General features: G+C 40.6%; 1 protein-coding gene across 2 annotated transcripts in view; it reads left to right on the top strand.

Annotated features, from left to right (window-relative positions):
* Ptpdc1 (protein tyrosine phosphatase domain containing 1) overlaps positions 1-6997 on the top strand; it is a 50186-nt gene that overhangs the window by 3081 nt on the left and 40108 nt on the right. The window lies entirely within an intron of this gene.

Below are 6997 nucleotides of genomic sequence, written 5' to 3'. Positions count from 1 at the left end.
ACACTGTAGCTGTCTTCAGACACTCCAGAAGAGGGCGTCAGATCTTGTTATGGATGGTTGTGAGCCACCATGTGGTTGCTGGGATTTGAACTCTGGACCTCTGGAAGAGCAATTGGTGCTCTTACTCACTGAGCCATCTCACCAGCCCCTGGATTTCATTTTTTAAACACTAATTACTGCAGGTACCTTGTTTGGCTGATGATGCTATTTGTTTGTGTATTCTCTGCATTCTGGGGATGGACCCAGGACCTTGCACACACTGGGGAAGTGCTCTACAGCATGCTATATCTCCGTTCTTCTGAGGCTTTTTCTATAAATTACTGTAAATTGGCCATTTTTAATTTTATATATTGCTATATAAAATGATGTTATGATTTGTGACTGTGGTGTGAAGTAAATTAGCATCTACCACTTCATTTTTTGTGGTGAGAAAATCTGAAATTTGGCAAACTGGAAACATACAACGCCATAGTGCTGAGTGTATTCATGATGCTGTACAATTTGGAACTCCTATTCCTCCTGTTTGATGTTTTCTAGCATTCCTCCTGACAGCCATCTCTCCACTCCCCAATTGTCCCCTCAACCTCTATGACTACTGGTCTGCTCTCTTCTTTTCTGCTCATTTCCTTAGCATCGTGCTTCCCAACTCCAGCCGCCATGTTGAAACTAATAGGGTTTCTATGTGTGTATGCATGCGCACGCATGTGTGTGTGTGTGTGTGTGTGTGTGCGTGTGTGTGTATGCACATATGCACATACATCTGTGTATGTGTGTGTGTGTGTGTGTACATACGCACACTGAATAGTGTAGCGTGAGCATGGTAGCACACGTAACACTCCGACTTCAGGCCTTTGTGTAGATACTCAGACATGGTATGTTTGTTTGTGTTTTGAGGAACTGCCATACTTTTCTCTGTATTGCTTAGAGCAATGCTTGTGTCTCCTGAGGGTTCACAAGTGTCCTCTTCTTCATAATTCCCTGAACTTTCTTTGACACACCGATAGCCACCATAATGTAAGTCTAGGAATTACACAATTCTAGGACTTAAAATTTTACATCTTCCTTTTAAGTCTTTGATATGTTTTGAGTTAATTTTTTTTTTTTTTGAAGTAGGATCTCACTATATAGCTCTGGCTGTTCTGGAACTCATTATGTAGACTAGGCTGGCCCTGAACTCACAGAAATCCCCCTGCCTCTGCCTCCCAAGTGCTGGGATTAAAGGAATGTGCCACCATGCCCAGCTTTGAGTTAATTTTTCTAAGTGGTGTAATTTTCTTTTCCTTTCTTCCTTCTTTTTCTTCTCCTTTCTTGCATATGGGTATTCAGTTTTTCCCAAAACCTAGTTTAAAAAACTATGGTTTTTGCATTGTGTATTCTTGGTGCCCTTGTTAAGTGTCAGTGGACTTACAAGTGTGTGGTTATTTAGATTACTCTTTAACCACGCTTTAGAACTTAACACTTGACCTCTTAGGTCATTACAATTTTACGTTTTTCTTGTGTTTTATCCCATTAATGTGTATTATGTGATACAATAGGTTTTATTATGACACTTCCATACACACACACACACACACACACACACACACACTTTGATCATATTCACCCTGTCTGTTTCCTTTCTTACCCACTTTCCCCTTCCACATCTCTAATAGATCCTTTATTTTTATGGCCTTCCCAATCTGCACCCCTAGATGCTCTATATGAAAGAACGTAAGTGGCTCTTCTCTCCATGGAGTCGGCTTGTTTGTTTAGGATGGTGATCTCCAGTTCTATCTATTTCCTCAGACATCACAGTTTCATTTCTGATTCCTTTATTGGTGGCACCAAGATTGGTTCACTAACTAGGCTGTGTGTCCAGCCGTAAACCTGGATATGCAGGTATTTCTGTGGTAAGCGGACTTTGATGTCCCCAGAAGTGGTTGGTATAGCTAGCTCATACTGGTTTCCATGATGGGTGGCTTATATTTCCATCAAGAATAGAACCTTGGAAGGGTTCCTTCTTGTCCTCCTTATATTCTCACTGGTTTTGTTTTTCTTGATGACAGCTGTTATGACTGAGGTGAAATGGTATCTCTTAAAAAAAGGGGGGGTAGTTATTTATTTAATGACTTTTTGAGTGACAGATCTACATAGCCTGGATCTGGCTGATACAAAATACTTCATTTATTGTGGATCTTTCTCTCTCAGGGTGGATAAGTATGAGTCTCTAGACCATGCAGTCATTTTTATATAGCAAAAGTATAGCAAAAGTAGCTGGCCACCACAGGTGAAGGCAGGTTAAGGAAAGACCCACAGAAGATCACAGGAAGGAAACAGTGTCATTTCTTAAGGTCTGAGTTATTTCTATTAATTATAGTTCAAATAAAATTGTTCTTTACACACCTGTTCCATTTTGTGGTTAGGACTTTATCCCCTCTACCCAACTTGTCTCCCCTATATGTAAAATTCAGAACATATTCATCCAAAATTTTTGAATACTTACTGTGTACCAGGTATAATGGTTGAAGAGTACCTACTACAGGATTCTATAGCAAGTTCCTATGTATCTAAGAAGGACTCTGATGTTACCTACTTATGGAAACATTGTATATTTAGATTCACAGCTTTGCCACGTCAGACTTTGACAGTTCTTATTTATTATTTGTTTAATACCTGGTTCTAGAGATTTTACATTCGCTCCATTGCCTTGAGTCTTCTGTTAATTTGTGTCATGGCTCTGCTTTTATTTTATTTTGTTCCCAATATTGCTTCCCAAGAAGTATGATATATAATACAATCATGTCTTATAAGTAAACCGTTTTTCTTCAAAGATATAATATACAATCAAATTTAGAAAATAATCTGTAATCAGAAAAGAACATAAAAATCTATAATTCATTATTTATACATACATATACATATATATATTTAAGATTTATTTTATGTATGTGAGTGCACTGTGACTGTCTTCAGACACATCAGAAGAGGGCCTCTGATCCCATTACAGATGGTTGTGAGCCACCTTGTAGTTGCTGGGAATTGAACTAAGGTCCTCTGGAAGAACAGTCAGTGTTCTTAACCACTGAGCCACCTCTCCAGCCCCTATAATCCATTCTTAATTTTTGTTGTGTATTCTTTCAGTCTTTTATCTGTGTGTTATATGTAGAGTGTAAGTATACTCTATATGATGTATATGTGTATATGTGTGTATTGTTATTGTGTGTGTGTGTAGAAGTGTGGGTACATGCATGTCATGGCCCATGTGTTAGGTTAGAAAACTACTTTTTGGAGTTGTTTCTCTCCTTCTACAGTGGGGTCCAGGGACGGAACTTAAGTCAATAGGTTGAGGGGGCAACCACTTTTATACCACTAGCCATCTCGCCAGCCTGTGTATTATATTTTGTGACATTTTTTAAAATATGATGCTCCGTGGCAAATAAGCATGCTCTTTACTCCTGTGCCTCCAGTTCTGTTTAGACAGGTGTTTTGTTGCTAGAGTTGGGACTTGAAGACTCCTGTTACTAAGTTACTGCATAGGACAAATTCAGAACCCTAACCTGCTGACCCAGGAATAAAGGGCTCTTCCCTTCTTCTTCCATCAATTCCTGCCCCATTTCCACTTTGCTAGTCCCGAGACAGCGGGGTTCTGTTGACGGCACCCCCGAAGGGAGATTTAATCAGAGACATAATCAACACTGTACTTTTCTTAATGTTTTCCAGATGTAGTTGGCTCTGCTAGAAATTCTTGAATCTAAAAGCATCCTATTTAAAGGTGGTCCTATAGCTCAAGCCAGTGGAAGAGGTTGGCTTTATAGGTAGAGAAAGCAGCAAAGCAAGGAAAGGAGAAAAGCCAAATTGGTCATTGGAGGTAACTACAGGTGACATGCAGGTTTAGAATGGGATTTTTGAATTCCTTCTGATTGGCTTCTATTCATCTTCTTCTGTTTGGGAGACTGGTTCCTTATGAATTCTGTTTGACAACCTGACATCTAGTGTGAGTGAGCATTTGGGCTGGGCCTGGCCTATTGAGCCTAGTGCAAGAGCACAGTCTAAACCACTGACCACTTGCAGGTTTTAATCTCCACCCTTATTATCTGCCTTGGATGTGTATGTGTTAAGTGTATCAACCTTTTCTCCACTCACACTTTCATGTAAGAAACCAAATGCAGAGCCTGGCACCTATTAGACAATTACTGTTTCAGTGAGCTGTACCCCAGCCATTAAGTATTTTTAACCCATTGTAAGAATGGGTGGTGTTTTGGTTATCTGCAAATATGTGAGCCACCATGAGCTTTTGAAGACAGGTGACTAAACTGACTTTCAAAATCTAGTTCAATCATCTTAATAAAATAACAAAACATAAAGAAATTATGTAGAGTAAAATGTAGAAACATAAGTGGGGAAAGCTTCTTTCTTTTCCTCCTCCTCTTCCTCCTCTTCTTCCTCCTCCTCCTCTCCCTCCTCCCATTGATTTATTTATTTATTTATGTATGTATGTGAGTTCCAGGGGTATTTGTTGAGCACAAGTGCTGAGCACAGGGTAGCATCAGATTGCCCCATTTCCATAGTAACCAACAGGCCAGGTCACAAGCTACAAGCTGTTGTTTCCATCTGTGTGAATTATTAACCTAAATTTAAAAGGAGAATTTGCTTTTTAAAACATTAACTTTGTATCAAAGTTGTAACTTAAGAAATACAAAAATTAAATGAGCAGGTGAAAACTCAATCCTAATGGCTGTCCTGTTAGCTTTGAACTTTGTCTGACATGTTTAAGCAGTCAGCACCCATCTGGAGAGTAAAGGTAGGTGGGGCTTGCCTGGTCATCTCCATACTGCCTTTGGCATATGTGGGTCCAGCCTCAGGCTGGGTACCATGACTGAGGAGGTAGCACAGGACCTGCCCAAGCCCTGCAGCCAGAGTAAATCAAGAAAAATGGCCCTACCTGGCATTTCCTAGTTTTGGGGCTCCTAGAAGGCATGTCCTGCCTGCCCAGCCCCAGCTGTGGCCAGACTGCAGGTCTCTAACCGGAGTTTATGGTTACTGCAGACTGGCTACTGCTCAGCTCCAGGCCTTTATTCAGAATCCTCCGTATCCAAAGGAGAAGGCTGATCCCATCGTCTTAGGCTAGGGCGGAAGGGAAAGAGGGTTGGCTCAGATCAGTTGCTGCCCCTCAGAGCTGGGGCTTAGAACATAGGAGAAGCCAGAGCAAAGCATGAATGTCATCTCACAGGACAAAAGGCAGGCAGGACACATGTGAGAACTGTGGCCAGCTGCTGCACAGCAAGGCCCTTTCCTATGCACATTTACATTCACCTTCCATATAGAGAATCTTATGTTTGACTTCCTTTGAATTCTAGATTTTTTTGTAGCATTATATCTTTTTAAAATTATTTTATTAGATATTTTCTTCATTTACATTTCAAATGCTATCCCAAATGTCCCCTATACCCTCCCCCAGCCCTGCTCCCCTGCCCACTCACTCCCACTTCTTGGCCCTGGCGTTCCCCTGTATGGGGCATATGAAGTTTGTAGCATTATAGCTTGACTTTTCATATTTTAGTGTCTTGCCAAAATAATAATAGTGCATGCCAGCAGGTGTCTCTCCCAACTCCTTTTACACGAGATTTCTATCTGCTGACTGTCCTAAGTAGCTGATTCATCACCATCATTGCCATGTGCTGAATGAACGCTTCTCATTTTTCTGGCTCTTTGGCATCCTTGAACGAGCTTACTTCTCTGTGTCCTGTTGAACACATTAAGTGGCTGCTATGTCTTTCTTTCTACCCAGTAGCTGAGCTCCTTTCAGCCATGAAAGTCTGTGTACCTAATTTGTAAAGGTCCTATCATGCCACCATCTTATCTTGCCTGATTGTGCAAGGCAAAAACTGGATGGAATAGCTGTCTTTAGTTCAGCATTTACTTTCCTTTGAGCAGAAGCTTTTTAAACAAAGATGATAAGGACCAACCACAGGGGAGGGCTTTTCTCTCTGCAGTTAGCTTTGCTTGTTCTGATACACTTGGGGAAAGTATTCTCATTTATATCCTTCTCTATGATGACATGGCTCAAAATATGGAAAGCAGAATGCTACTGATGACTTGTAGATTTTTTTGAAGGGTGAATGCCCATAATGATTTAAGTTGATATAAATGTATGGCAGAATAATTGCACTTCTAGCCTGCCTATACTTCCCATTTGTTTTCTGAGTTACTATTACTTAGGTCAGTATAGAGTTCTTGACAGACAAATCAACTCCTCAAATAAGTGAGCACAGAAATCAAGTTGAACTATTTTTTTCTGTATTAAAATTTAGACTTTTAAATGTTTATTTTTAGAAAATTAACTTGTCTAGGTGATCTCAAATTATAGAATAACACCACTCTTTTACTGTATAAATTAAGGTGAGGGCCTTTGTGGGTAAGGCTTGCGGTGCAAACATGCGGAGCTGAGTTTGGACCCCAGGTAAGGTGACTGAGGTGGCATATGACTTTAGTAATCTTGGTGCTCCTACAGCAGGATGGGAGCTGGAGACAAGAAATCATGGTAGCTCACAGATTGGCTAATCTGGCATAGCTAGCAGTAAACAAAAGACTCTGTCATACAAGGTGGAAGGCAAGGAGCTATACCTGAGTTTCTCTTCAGATCTCCACTCATATACTTATTAGTACATGTATGTCTGCATACACATAGATTTAAAAATGACATATTACCTTGAAGTCTGTCTTAGACATGTGATGAAGAGATCTTAGAGCCCAATGCAGCCTATTATAGACTAGCCTTCACTCTCGAACGCTCTTCAGATCATATCAGATCTGATTTCCCTTGCTCACAACATCCATCTGCCTATACCAGCACAATGATATCGTTTTATGTTATCAAAAGTTGATAAAATGTAGCACAAATGCCCTGAATTTATAGCTGTGCATGTGAGGGGATGTTGCTGCTGGCCAGTGCTGGCAGCTCTGCTCTGCTCTGCTTTCTCCTCTCCTCTCCTCTCCTCTCCTCTCCTCTCCTCTCCTC

The sequence above is a fragment of the Mus pahari genome, chromosome 16 (genome assembly GCF_900095145.1).
Source record: "Mus pahari chromosome 16, PAHARI_EIJ_v1.1, whole genome shotgun sequence".
NCBI classification, from domain to species: Eukaryota; Metazoa; Chordata; class Mammalia; order Rodentia; family Muridae; genus Mus; species Mus pahari.
The sequence above is the reverse complement of the archived record's forward strand: the minus strand, read 5'-3'. Positions and strand labels throughout refer to the sequence as shown.